This window comes from Canis aureus, chromosome 24 (assembly GCF_053574225.1).
Source record: "Canis aureus isolate CA01 chromosome 24, VMU_Caureus_v.1.0, whole genome shotgun sequence".
In the NCBI taxonomy this organism is placed as follows: domain Eukaryota; kingdom Metazoa; phylum Chordata; class Mammalia; order Carnivora; family Canidae; genus Canis; species Canis aureus.
The window spans coordinates 31,295,892-31,310,140 of record NC_135634.1 but is presented as its reverse complement, the minus strand read 5'-3'; the positions used below and the strand labels follow the sequence as shown (position 1 = coordinate 31,310,140).

The 14,249-nt window shown below is 46.9% G+C and overlaps 1 protein-coding gene across 3 annotated transcripts in view; it reads left to right on the top strand.

Annotated features, from left to right (window-relative positions):
• Positions 1–14,249, top strand: part of PTK2B (protein tyrosine kinase 2 beta) — a 126,448-nt gene that overhangs the window by 853 nt on the left and 111,346 nt on the right. Inside the window, exon 1 of one of the 3 annotated variants that reach the window (XM_077868754.1) lies at positions 825–973. The exons of the other annotated variants lie outside the window; for them this stretch is intronic. The gene's annotated coding sequence lies outside the window, so the exon portion shown is untranslated. Of the gene's footprint in view, positions 1–824; positions 974–14,249 lie in introns of those variants that run through there. 3 annotated transcript variants of the gene reach the window in all.

Here is a 14,249-nt window from a genome sequence, read left to right as displayed (position 1 = left end):
TCCCACTGGCTGCTCACTGGCTCTTTGTGAAACTACCTTCCAGATTCCACGAAAGGGTTAAGTTCTGTGCTGCCTTCTCCTGCTGTCAGGCTGTGCGTGGGCAAAGCCTTGGGTGGGTGAACAGGGAACATATGGGTGATGTTCTGAGCCCACCGGGCCCCACCACCTGCCCTAACCCTCAGCCATCTGACACTGGCGTCTCCCCACACCCCAAACTTGGGGCCCAGTCCAATTAGGCTCCCTTACAGGGGCCAGAGGTGGGGAGAAGGGGGGCAGAGTTTGCACACAGAGGGGGCACGTGCCCGGAGGATTTGGAAGCTGAAGAGAAGTTTCCGCTGGCCTGTAGCTAGAACTGAGCCCCCAGGGACAGTCGGTAGGGCACCATCAGGTAAGGGGCATGAGGACACCTCTCCTGCCTTGGCTGCTCTCTCCTTACCGGAGTCCTGGCCAGGACGAGTGGTTGTGGACCCAAGCCCCAGCCTTTCACAACTCTGAGGGAGGGAGAGATGAAAAAGTGAGTAAGGATGGGAGGGAGGAAGGAAGTAGTTGCATTCAAGAGCTCCAGCTCTGCCTGGACAGTCTCTAGCCATCCGTTCATTCATTCGATAAGCATCTGCTGACTTCCTACCTGAGGCCACGTGCTGGTGCTGGGTGTGGGGGCCCAAGGGTGCCTGTGACCCACCCCCCCTCCCTGGAGAAGCGTGGTGGATGGTGAGTGAATGCAGCAGGCTGCGACGGGAGGGGGCAGGCTTCAGGGTACCGGGGAAGACTTCCTGGCAGAAGTGACGCCAAGCGGAGACTCGCAGGATCAATAGGAATCAGCCAGAGAGTGGGAGAGAGGGACGAAGACAGGCACCGAGCACAGCGGGTGCTAAGAGCTGAGGCCAGAAGCAGCATGACACATCCAGGAAACTGAAAGTAGCTCAGCATGTTTGGAGCATGTAGAGGGCAGGGGCGAGGTGAAGCTGGAGAGGTAAGTAGACACAGCTCCAGAAGGGCCTGCTCAGGCTGCCATGGCAACTCGGGTTGGAGCAACACTTGGGACCAAGAGCCAGGCAGGAGACTTCCCAGCATGCCTCTGACTCTGGGAGGAGGGGGGCGGTGTTTGCCAGATTTAGCGAATAAAAACGCAGGACACTCCGATTTGAATTTCAGATAAGCAATGAATATTTTTCAAGTATAAGTATAGCCCGTGCAATATTTGGGACATACTTATACTAAGACATGTATTGTTTATGTGAGATTCAAATTTAACGGGATATCTGGTATTTTATCCGGCAACACTCTTCTGGAAGGCAGGTCAAGATGCTACCATTCTGGGGAAAAAAAAAAAAAAAAAGATGCTACCATTCTGGGAAGTGAAGGATGAGCAGCGCCCAGGTGCCACGGGAACAGTCTCAGGGCATATTTATCTTGTAACCAATCCTCCTGCTTCCAGTGTGGGACTCCTTCACTGACTTAAAAGAAAAAAAAAAGCCTTGGTCTGCGTGTTTATCTACACAGCTGAAGGACTGTGATGCCTCAGAAAGAGATTGGGCTCTGGAGCCTGATGGACCTGGATTCAAGTCACAGCTTGGCCACTTGCCCACCGCGAGGCTCCATGTAAACCACTTAGTTCCTCAGAGCCCCCAGAATCTCTTTTCGGAAGGGGTACAGGAATACCTGTTTGTCCAGGTTGTTGAGAGCTCCGTGAGAATGTATGTAGATGTGGTGAGTGCTAAAGGAAAAGTGGCAGAGAGTAATTTTTCTGACACCTTCATGGGGGTGACCAACGCAGCATCCACAAAGTGCTTAAGGCTCATTGATTTCTGTTTCTCTTTATCGAGCACTCAAAGGTCCCGGGGATGTGGTAGGGGCCTTGCTTCTACTGAGAGAGTAGGTTAGCTCCAGAGCAGAGAGGGAGAGCCTGAATTGGCTGTTTGCTCCTTTGTTTCCCAGCTTTACCTCTCTCTTCGCATATGACCTGCTTCCAGGGGAGGAGATACCCTGCTCTCCTCTTGGAGGAGGGTGGGTGGGGGAGAGGTGGTGGCTCAGGGCAGAATTAACTGAAGGGAAATATGAATGAATTACAAGAGGGAATCCACATAAAACACCTAGCACAGCACCTGATGGAAACAAACGTGCTGTAAAATTTGGCTGCCATCATTCCCATTTTTATGAGTACCTTATTAGAAAAATAGACTCATTTCAAGGGTAGATGAAGTAGGGGTGTCTTGTGAACCATGTTTTGACTTTATCTTTTTAAGATTTTATTTATTTATTTATTTATTTATTTATTTATTTATTTATTATTTATTTATTATTTATTATTTATTTATTTATAGAAACAGAGAGAGACACACACAGAAAGAGAGACAGGCAGAGAGACAGGCAGAGGAAGAAGCAGGCTCCATGCAGGGAGCCTGACACGGGACTCAATCCTGGGTCTCCAGGATCACGCCCTGGACTGAAGGCGGCGCTAAACCGCTGAGCCACCAGGGCTGCCCCATGTTTTGACTTTAATGGGAGCATTTGTGAGAGCAAATTAGGGGACTCCTAAAAGGAAACCAGAGGGAGTTAAGAACTTGTTAAGAAAAAGAGGAAATGGAAATTGGTTTCCCCTTTGGGGAGACCATGAAGTTCAAAATGGTCCCTTTCCAATAGCTGAATCTCCCCATCCCCCTGCCCAGTGGTAAGTGCTTTGTCCCCAGCTCTTTAGAGCAGCATTTGCCAGTGTTTGGAGAGACTCTATGCCATGGGATAGTTATGGGTGTTCCATTGGTGAAATGTTCAGATGAGCAGGCTTTTGGAGCTTTCTCATGTGTATTTGTGTGGTCAACATCCTGCAGAAAAAGACTTCTGTATCCCTGGGTCTTCTAGCATTTTGTAAATTTGACTATAGACCCCTGGCAGGGGTCGGGGAGAAACCAATTATTGTCTCAAAGGAAATAGCATTTCATATCTAGTGACCGTTGATGTGGGTGGAATTTGAGACCAAGCAGGTCTTTCAGGGGACATTATTCATCCCATAACTCTAGCCAAGAGGGATCTAATTTATCCTATACTCAGCAGTGTCCAACTTACAGAGGATCTTCAGGGACTGAGTGCTTGTGTACAGCTGTCCCGGCATCATATATCCACCATGGACACCAACCCCTACCCATGTCAGCCAAAATCTTCCTACTGCACCTTATACTCCTTTCTCATTGTTCAGAAAAGCCTGGAAAGGGTATATCTCTTAGCGAGGGGCCTCCATGGTGATGGCAGTAGCTCCATGCGTCCTGAATACTGCTAAGGCAAACACAACTGGTGGTGAAGGAAAGGAAGGGAGGGAGCATACCGTGGGGTAGACCCCGAGTGGTAGATCCTAGATATCCCCCTGCGCTGGAGTCATGAGCTCTGGACCGTTTGGCCCTGACCTCCCAGAAGAATGGAGCTCTGAGGTAGTCACACATGCTTGACTGGGGATACCCAACTGTTGGCATGCTTAGGGCTGCAAGTATGGTAATTAAGAGAACTTCTTGCTGGCTCAGTGATTGAGGGTTTCTCTTAGACTCTGAGTTGGTTTAGGATAAAGTGGGGAGGAGTAAGGATGGGACAGTGGTCTGTAACCCTAACAGGGCCAGTAGTCTAGTGATCAAGTGCCAAAGCGTGGAGTTAGTCGCCCTAGGTTCCAACTCCAGTTCCCAGACTTACTGCTTGATGTCAGGCAAGTCACTTGGCCTTGTCTTCCTCATCCATAAGACAGTGGTGCTAGAGGAGGCAGGCACGCAGGCAGGGGGCCAGGGTGGCAGGCATGTACCAACCGGCATGGCCCTGTTTCAATATTTTAACATTCCAGATGGTCTTAAGCACTAGCTTCCTAATAGCCTCAACAGTACACAAAATTTCAGTCCTTCAACAGGCCCATGGTAGACATTGCATAAGTGTGTCTCTCCTCATCTTTATATTTTTACACGTAAGGTTAATCCGAGCTGATGCAGAAGCCCCTGAGGAAAAAGGCCATCTTCTGAGGGGCAGCATTCGACTCAGGGCTTCTCGAGCATGCTGTCTCGTTGACAGGCAGCACGTCTCCAGCACTAGGTGCTTCTTGCCCCGTGCTCCACCCCCAATTCACTGCACTGGATGAACAGCCAGGCCTAATGAGCTCTTTAGCTGAAGAGACTTTCTATGACTGCCCAGCAGACACTGGTCACTTAGGCTACGAGCCTTCACCAGCTGGTGGCTTCGTTTTCCAGGGTTCTTAGCACCCTAAACAAAGCTCTGAGCTGTGCGAGGGGGTGTGGGGGGGGAGGGGACCGCTCTTTGAGTCATTCTGCTGTTTCCCAAGGGATAATTATTACTCATGATGACAGTTTGATTAAGAGAGCAGGCTGGAGGCTGCAAATTCCAATGCCCTTTTTACCTAGACACAGCGGGTGGATGGGTGGGAATGCAGGATTTGTTTTGCAGGTAGGCTCCGGGTGGGCGGCAGGAAGGGACGCTCCTCTGGTTCCCAGCACCTTCTCCCCCTGCTCTTCCCTTTCCCCAGCCCTAAGGGAATTGCTGCTTTCATAAGGCAGCTGGGCAACGCGATTAGAACTGAGATCAACCACTGCCAACATCCACGGAAGGGCGATCCTTCCCCTTTTCTATCTCGACGACAAGTGCACTAACATTTTCTTCCTCTCCAATGCCCTTCTTGCCTTCTCTGTCTTGAAATCCACCAGCAAAGAATCTGGCCACATCACTCCCTATCCAGGGGGGCCCACAGGAACACACCACGCCCTCTGTTGAGAACTCAGCGCTGGGTTTAGTTGTTGACTCCCTTCTGGTTAGGCGGATCCTCCCAACAACTTTGAGGGCCTAGGACTGTTCCCTCCTTCCCTGTGCCCCTTCTTTCCCTGAGGATCTGCCCACTGCCCAGCTCTCTCAGACTCCCCCAGCTGTTGCATCCCTACTGGGATGCCCGAAGGCCCAGGAGACTCCTCCAAGTCCTGCTGGGAATTCTGTCCTGAGTTTGGGCTTTGCTCCTGGAGGATGAGGAGGGGCAGGGATCCATTAACCATCCCCGAGAGAACAGCCCCTCCTCTGGTCCTGGCCCCTGGAGCATCACATCTTTTCCTGGTTTCCAAATTATGCAGTTGGCCCCGCCTCCTACTTCCTCCCCAGCCTCAAGTGCATCTCCTTTTTTTTTTTTTTTTTTTAAGATTTTATTTATTCATTCATAAGAGACACAGAGAGAGAGAGAGAGAGAGAGAGAGAGAGGCAGAGACATAGGCAGAGGGAGAAGCAGGCTCCGTGCAGGGAGCCCGATGTGGGACTCAATCCCAGGTCTCCATGATCAGGCCCTGGGTGGAAGGCAGACTGTCAACCACTGAGCCACTGATGTGTCCCTCAAGCACATCTCCTATCCAGGGGCATTTGTGGTGGGACCTTAGCTCCTCTCCCTTGCTTAGGTTTCTACTTTCCTCCCTCCCCATTCCTGCTCCAGGCAGGTTCTCGGAGATCTGACACTCAGGTGCCTCAGAAGGTACCCTTGCTAGCAGCCAGTTACCTCCCTCCACTATTTGCAGAAACCTGGGAATCCCTCCATCCCTCCACCGATGTACAGTGACATGCATCTAGGCAGTGAGGTCCATCTAGGCAGTCCTAAGTGGCTGTGTGGGGTTTGAGTTCCCAAGCCCCCATTGCAGATAAGCTGGGGGCCTAGGTTAGTGAAAAGAGGATCAGGAGTCAGAAGACATCGCCCCAGTTTAGATTTTGCCACTCACTAGCTGTGTGACACTACAGGTACGTTGCCTGACTTTTCCAGACCTCATTTTTCTCACTTGAAAGTGAAGAAAAAGTATAGTATCCCTGGTGAGGTCCTTGAGAGAAATTCTTGACATGTATGAAAATGCCCCAGAAAGTACCTCAGACACTATTCCTGGAGAGATGAGTGTTTTGGGATTGGAGAGAGGTGGGTTTGAGCCTTGACTCGGTCACTTTCTACCCAGGTGACATGCCACACAGAGCCTTAGTTTTCTCATTTGTCACCTGTTCTAGAAATTTGTCTACTCTTTCTCCCCTCTTGACCTCCTTGACTCTCAGGGTCAGTCTTTCTTTACCTGTGAGGGACTTGATCTGTTCTCAGTAAGGTTATACCCGGGTCAGGGAAGTAATAAATAAAGATACGTAACTGTAAGATGAGATGGGGACCTGCAGTGCCATAAAAGACACACCCATAAGATGCGATGATGTCAGAGGATAGGGAGCTTATTTCTGTCTGGGGAGTCTAGGGATGCTTCCTGGAGGAAGTGGCATTTGGAAAAGCTCTTGAAAGGGCAGGTAGGGGATGGCCATGGAGACTTGGGATGGTGCTTGTGGTCAGAGAAGACTGTAAATAAAAGCGGGGAGGTAGGAAGGCCTAGTCTGAATGACTCATTTTGGGCGGAGCTGAGGGTGTCAAAGGACAATAAAGATAAGGGTAGAAAATAAGGTAAGTCATGAACCTGGCAGCTGAAGAGTTTGGACTTTATTCTGAAGACTTCAGAGAGCTGCCTAGAGTGAAGGGGCCCCTGGTCAAATTTGGGCAGTAGCGGGCTTGACATTTCAGGAGGAGCCGGTAAGACATGTTATAGCACTTCATGTCTTGAGTCTGGATAAATTATGTAATTCAGGATGATTTGGGGGGTCCTGGAGATATCTGATAACTAATTAACTGGGGACTTCTCCATCTCTATGTTGAAATTGGTCCTTAGTTGAATTGAAAAGATGTAGGGTGGGGGCGCCTGGGTAGCACCGTCGGTTAAGCATCTGACTCTTGGTTTCAGTGACTCGGGTCAAGCCCAGTGTGAGGCTCTGCACCGAACACAGAGTCTGCTTGAGATTCTCTCTCTCTCCCTCTGCCTCTCCCGCTCATGCTCTCTCTCTCCCTTTAAAATAAATAAATAAATCTAAAAAAAAAAAAAAAAAGTAGGGTTTATGGGAACATCAAATTATTTAGGTTAGATCCACAATTTGCCATTCTCCTTAATCCTCTCCTTCTTCCAAGTCCTTGATTCACGGATAAGCCCTTTCCCGCAGACTTCATCTTTGCTAGGTATGCGCTAAGTGCTAGCCTGTCTTCAGGCCTAATAACAACCTCTGTACGGCAGCCTCCTAGGGAATCAAGGAGCAACATGCACTTAGATCCGCTGCCCCCCATCCACCCTCATCAGTTCACCTGACTCCTGGGCTCTACCTCCAGCCACACCTTCCTCCCTTCAGCTCCTCCTACTTCCAAGAGTCTATATATAGGGCATTTCTACCCGAGTAATTCACCTTAAGCGCTATATGTCTCAGAAATCAAATACATCAGTTTTTCACACCAAACCATCTCTTCCTCCAGGCAACCCTCCCAATAATGCAGTTGTCATTCTCCTAGAACACCCAGGTCAGATACCTTGAAGTTCTCTTCCCCTTCTCCTCTCTGCTTTTCTCTGCTCATGTCTTATCTGTCACTAATCCTGGATGTACATGATCTGCTTGTTGGGTCCCATCAAATCTTTGTTCAAGTCCCATTTTCCCGCCCAAAGCCCTGTCCACCTTCCCCAACCTGACTTTCCCAGAGGCTCCATTCATGACCTGCCCCCCTGGGAAACCTGTTGCTCCCACCTCAGCCACAGGGCTTCTTTGCATCTTCTGATCTGCAGGAATTTATCAGCTCATCCCTAGGTGAAATTCTGGGGCAGGGAAGTGCTTTTCATTTTGTTCTCCTTCTTAACTGCCTCTGATTCCCAGGATAGGAGATCCTGTTTCCATCCTTCCCTACACACTGGTGCTTGGCTCAACCAACCAGGTGTCATCTTCCTCCTTCCCAGTGCTGGTATCACTACTACCTATTGCAACAGAGCAAGGACCGCATTCTTCCCAGGGGTCAGGATACACTCCTAGCCTCTTCTGAACATAGAGGCTTCCTAGAGCCCAGGGAGAGGACGTCCGGGATTTAGAGCAGGAGCTCAATAATCTCTATAAGCTACTCTTGTGTCTTTCTAATCCATGGATCCTTGCCTTTCCCTTCTCCTTTATCCTCTTGTGTGTTTAGTTCATCTAGGCCAGACTGTACGATGGGAGAAAGACAGGGTGTAGGGAAAAAGGTAGGTAGCCTTGATATAGGGGGAAATTGCTTTGGGAATATGGAAGAGAGATTTGCAAGGCAGAAGTTGCCAGTTTTTAGTAACCCAGACCTCGACCTAACTGTGCACAGGCATAGGGCTTGCCACGGTAACTGCACTCAGAGAGCTTTTGGGATCCTGCGGTCCCAAGATTTGAAAGCACTTAGTACACATTGGCTCCTTTATCTCCACAGAGAGTGGCCCTCCACTGGTATGAGTGTACCTCTGAGCCCTCTCCTTCTTTCTCTACCTGACTCTCTGGGTAGAAAACCCCTTCCAGCTCCTGTTTGCTAAACACTTAGCCTCCAACCTGTGTTCAATCCCAGGGAGAGGCATGAGGGAGAGCCCTGCTCTGGGCTGGAAAGAACTGGGTCTGGTCACTGACTGCTCTATCACTGTCCTGCTGCATGATCTTGGGTGAGTCACCTGGGTAAGCCTGCCCAAGTCCCAGGGTTTTTCATTTGTACATGCACTAAGGAGGTTTGGGGAATTGTTAACTAGTAGAGAGCTTTCTTCAAAATGGATCTCAGGCAAAAGCCCTATATTAAACCAGGTAAAAGTAGACTCTCTCGGGATGGAAACAGGGAGGCAGATGCCTGTGGGGCCCTCAACCCCTTACACAGGGCTCCCTGGGCCCTCCCTGTGTCTCCTGGGGCCTGGGTCTTCTTGAATCCTTTCTGGGCCTCTGGTGCTTGAGGTCCTGATTGTTTATGTGTTTGGGGGCCTAGAGAATGGGTCCAGATTCAAGTAGATTCCATAAAGAATGATCTCAAAATAAGGAATCCAGAGTGGGGTGTGGCATGTGTATGCGTTGGGGTAGCAGGGTACTGTGTACATGAACAGCCTGAGAGATGATGCCTAATTTCCCCCTCTGAGCAAATGTGCATAATTATGAGGAAAAAAGTATAGAATTATTACCCGAGCTCCAAGGAACCAAGGACACCCTGATATATTAGGAATGACCCATGAGGTTTTATAATCAGTTTTACAAACTTTTCATAGAAATTACTCAAAATTGAGCTCCATTTTAATTTAAATGAATGAGGCTGGAAGCTCTGTTGAGGTCAGAACCATGTCAGTACTAAGAGTCGGTGTTATATCCCAAGGACACAGATGGAGCCTTACATACCGCCAGCATTTGATACGTACAATGTGTGCCTGAAACTGACCATATGTGTGCCTCCCAATAAGGAGGATTGTTTAAAAAAAAAAAAAAAAAAAGCTGATGTGAATATGTAAATGTTTTAGGGTAATATTTAACATATTATTTTAGTGACATGTTTTAAATAACGTACTATATAAAATAATACATTAAATCAATATACTGTCTTTTCTCCAACTCCCCCTGTTACAAAACATTCAACACCTCATTCCAATCTTTGACATCAGTGTCCTTTTGCCACTGGAACCATACTCACATTCTAGCCTTTATCATTGTCCCTATCATTTATCTAGTCTAAAGAGAGTTGGCTGTTTCTTTTTAATCCAGAAAGTGTTTCTTTATTTTTCAATAGCAGCTTTCTTGAGACCTAATTCACGTACCATAAAATTCATCCTCTTAAAATGTACATTTGGGGGGTACCTGGGTGGCTCTGTGGGGAGCCTGCTTCTCCCTCTGCCTATGTCTCTGCCCCTCTCTCTGTGTGTCTCTCATGAATAAATAAATAAAATCTTTTTAAAAATTTAAAAATAAAATGTATATTTGGTGAATTTTGGTATATTCACAGACTTGTACAATGGATGCCACTGTCTAATTGCAAAACATTTTTTAAAAAGATTTTATTTATTAGAGAATGAAAGAGTGCATGAGCACATGTGAGCAGGGGTGAAGAGGGGTGGAGGGAGAGGAAGAAGCAGATTCCCCACTGAACAGCCCTTCATCATAGGGCTGGATCCCAGAACCCTGGGATCATGACCTGAGCCCAAGGCAGACACTTAACCAACTGAGCCACCCAGGCGCCCCTAATTGCAAAACATTTTTATTGCTCCATAAGAAAGCTCATACCATCAGCAGTCATTCCTTCTCTCTGCCCAGCCCCTGTAACCACTTACTCTGTTTTTATGAATTTATTCGGGACATTTTATATAAATGGAATTATGCAATATTGTGACATTTTTTGACTGGCTTCTTACACTTACCATCATGTTTTCAAGGTTCATCCAAGTTGTAGCATGTATGAGGACTTCATTCCTTTTTCATTGCCAAATAATATTCCAGTGCATGGATGTGCTGCATTTTGTTTATCCATTCATCAGTTGATAGACATCTACCTTGTCTCCATTTTTTGACCATTGTAAATAATGCTGCTGTGGAAAGTACATGTATAAGTTTTTGCGTGGGCATATGTTTTCATTTCTCTTAGTTATCTACCTAGGAGTGGAATTCTGGATCATGTGACTTATGTTTAACATTTTAAGGAACTGCCAAACTACTTTCCACGTTAGCTGTACCTTCTTGCTTTCCTGTCAGCTTTCTCCTGATTCTCATCAACACTTATCATTGTCTCTAATTTTGATTTTAGCTATTCTAGTGGATATAACGTGGTATCTCATTGTGGTTTTCATTTGTATTTCCCTAATGACTAATGGTGTTGAGCATCTTTTCATGTACATATTGGTTATTTGTATGCCTTCTTTGGAGAAAAGTTTAATCAAATCCTTTGGAAGGCTTTTGTTATAGATGTTCGCAATAAAAACATTTCATGTATTGCTTTAAAGAAGACCTTTTAAATGTTTTTGTTTTGTTTGGTTTTTAGTAACAGAATTCAGCACTGGTAATTGTGAGGATATACCCTCAAGAAGAGTTATTGAATCTATATTACAGTGCCATCTTTCCTTAAAAAAAAAAAATCTATTAGGTGGCCTTTGTAAGCCTTTTGGAGGCATTGATTGAGGTGGTATCAGGCTAAAACTTTTTCCCAAAGAGTATATTTTTGTTCAAAATAGGGTAACTAAGAGGGCAGCCCACACTATGAAAGATTCTGTAAGGACTAGAATATATCCTTCTTTTCTGACAGATAATTTGGGGAAAGGAGGAGCTTTGCCTTATATTCAAGCATATATGATATATAAAAATGTATGTATGTATGTATGGATGGATGGATGGATGAACAAATGGCTTTAGGAATGAATGAATAAACAGAAGAAGGACTGTAAGTTAGTGAGTCAATCACTTAAGCAGCCATACCAATCTGTCCGTCTTTATTCTTTCTTAATTCCTGCTGAGAAAACCAGCACTGGTCATTAATTTACACTACCAAGAACCATATATAAAATTATTGGAAAAAAAAAGTTTGCAGTTACAAGCTGGAAACAAGATACTGTATTTTCTGTTGCCTGGAATATCTTTATCAAGGGTCTTTAAAATGGGAGAACCTGAGTTCTGCCCAGTATCCTGGACGTGGTTTAGAAACCCAAAGATCATGTGGCATGACCACAAGATTTGATTCAAGGTTGTAAGTTGCTGGAGCAATACCTTTAGGGATGTGATTGTATACTCAGATTCCATCAGGCTTAGAGTCTACCACTCCCCTTTGATCAAGCATGAGGACTTCAGGGTTGCTGGTACCTCAGGCAAGGGCCCGTCACTGGAGGCTTTGCCTTTTCCATTCTCAGGGATGGAACACACCACAAACCACACTCCCCAGTGATTCACCAGCCAGTTCCACAGACAGAGACTGCCTCTTCCATTCTTCCCCTTTGGTCCCCTCTCAAGAAGACAGTGTGAGCTGGAAAAGAGTACTCTGGAGTTTAGGGTGAGAATAAGGCAAGGAAAGAGGAAGAATAGCATGTAAGAGAGCAAGAATGGAATGGAAGTTGTGACCAGACCTATGAAAAAGTGATGGAGACATGGGTGAAGGCTGAAGATGTGACTTTTAAAGACTCAGACCCTGGAGAGGGAAAAAGTGACAGATGATATTGCTCTTTAGAAAGACCTTCATGGGGGCACCTGTGTGGCACAGTCGATTGAGCATCGGATTCTTGGTTTTGGCTCAGGTCATGATTTCAGAGTTGTGAGATCAAGACCCATGTCAGGTTCCCTGCTCAGCAAGGGGTCTGCTTGTCCCTCTTCCTTTGCTCCTCCCCCTGCTCATGCTCTCTCTCTCTCTTTTTCTCAAATACGTAAATAAAATCAGAAAGAGAGAAAGAAAAAAAGAAAGAAAAGAAAAGAAGGAAGGAAGGAAGGAAGGAAGGAAGGAAGGAAGGAAGGAAGGAAGGAAGGAAGGAAAAGACAGAAAGAAAGACCCTCATGGTAGCCACAGAAGGGTGGGTTCCTACGATGTCTACTCTGGAGTGTGTGTGGTTGGAGTTGGGGGTTAGGAAGCAAGGGGCAGTGAAGGGTAAAGGGAGGTGTTGACAGATTGACATGGCCTGGAGTTCTTGCTGTAGGCTTGGGTGTCACATCTCCCCACACTGCTAGTGTCCAGAGAGGATGGTTGGAGGGCAGGCCCCCAGAATCAGCCCACTTCCTGCTTTCTTCTCCTTACTTCTCCATGCGGTGAGGAGAGGGAAGACAGAGAGGTGCTTGGCCAGATAAGCAGGAACCAGCTTGCCTTGGGGGTGGGAGGAGTCCAGAGGATGAGGTGATGCTCAGTCTACAGGAATGGGGAATCTGTGAAGGGGACGCCTACTTGGAAAGGAAGAGGGCAGACGAGCATCAGGTTTTGCCTGACGGTACAAAAAGGGTATTTCACAGGAACTATGAAGCATGTAGGATATTTAGGACTAGAAAAGTCTGGTGGAGGGAAAGGAACTGGGCATAGGACAGACACTCACATTCCACCTTCCCCAAGCACCCCTCCTCCAGAGTTCTTGGCTGTACCATCCGTGTATGCCAGGCACATGTTATCTTGAGATAAATTTATTTTTCACAAGTACATGCCTTGCTAATGGAATGGTAGAAGGCAGAGACCTTTTCTTGTGGTTCTTTGTCTCTTGATCCTATTCCAGCTAATGTCAGGATGTAAAACCTGTACTCAGTAAACATTTGTTCAGATCTGAGGAGGCTTTAGTGAAGAAAAAGTGCTCATTTAGAGATGGTCTTCAAAACCTGTGGGAATGAGGGGCATCAGAGGGATTCAAATAAACAAAATGCTCAAAATCTCATCAGCTGCTAAAAGACATGAGTGGGCAGAGGACTTCCTGATACCAGAATGAACACACTTTGGAAAACGTTCTAAGAGGAAGCAACCTAGATCCTCCATGGAGGCACAGAGTCGTGCCTCTCCAGCATCAGTGCCATCAGGATCACCCAGAAGGCTGAAAACACAGATTATGAGGCTCCAACTCTACAGTTTCTGATGCAGCACGCCTGGGGTGGGACCCAAGAATTTGCATTTTGGACAGTTTCACAGGCACTCAATGCTGCTGGCCCAGGGACAGCACTTTGACAACCGCTAGTATGAAGCCAATTCTATTACTTAGGGATGTGTATTAGCACCAGCTTCTGTCTGCAGCCAGAGTCAGGCAGCTATTTCCTCCTCTTTAGGTTTTGTTTTGCTTTGTTCTTAACATGACAAAAATGGTTTCATGCTCACCCTGGGGGAAATACGAATCATGTCTCCATGGACTCAATCTTGAAGCCCAACCTTTCATCTGCCCAAGGCTCCCTGAGAACTTGGCGGATTTTCCCAGCCTCTGGCTTTTTTTGGTGGTGTTCTCTCAGGACTGTCTCTCCTGAACTTCCCAAACTTACACCTCTCAGGCTCTAACCTGAGCACCACCCCTGCCAGGCCCTCAATCTGACTCTGATTGGATTTTCCTTCTGCCTCATTTTATTGTTAATTATATGTGTGTCTCTGCCTTCTTCAGTGCAGACTGCCATAACAGAGTACCATAGCTTGGGGGGCTTATACAACAGACATTTATTTTCCCACAGGTCTTGGAGGCTAGAATTCTTAGATCAGGGTGCCAGCATGGTCTATTTCTGCTGAGGACCCTCTTCCTGGCTTGTGGACTGTTGCCAACTTGCTACGTCCTCTCATGGCCTTTCCTCCGTGTGTGTGTGCAAGGAGAGAGAGAGAGAGAGCTCTGGTTGCTCTTCCTTTTTTCGTAAGGACACTAAGTCTATCAGGTCAGGGTCCACCATTATGATCTCATTTAACTTTAATTACTTCCCATAAGGACCATATGTCTAGACACCACAGGCTAGGG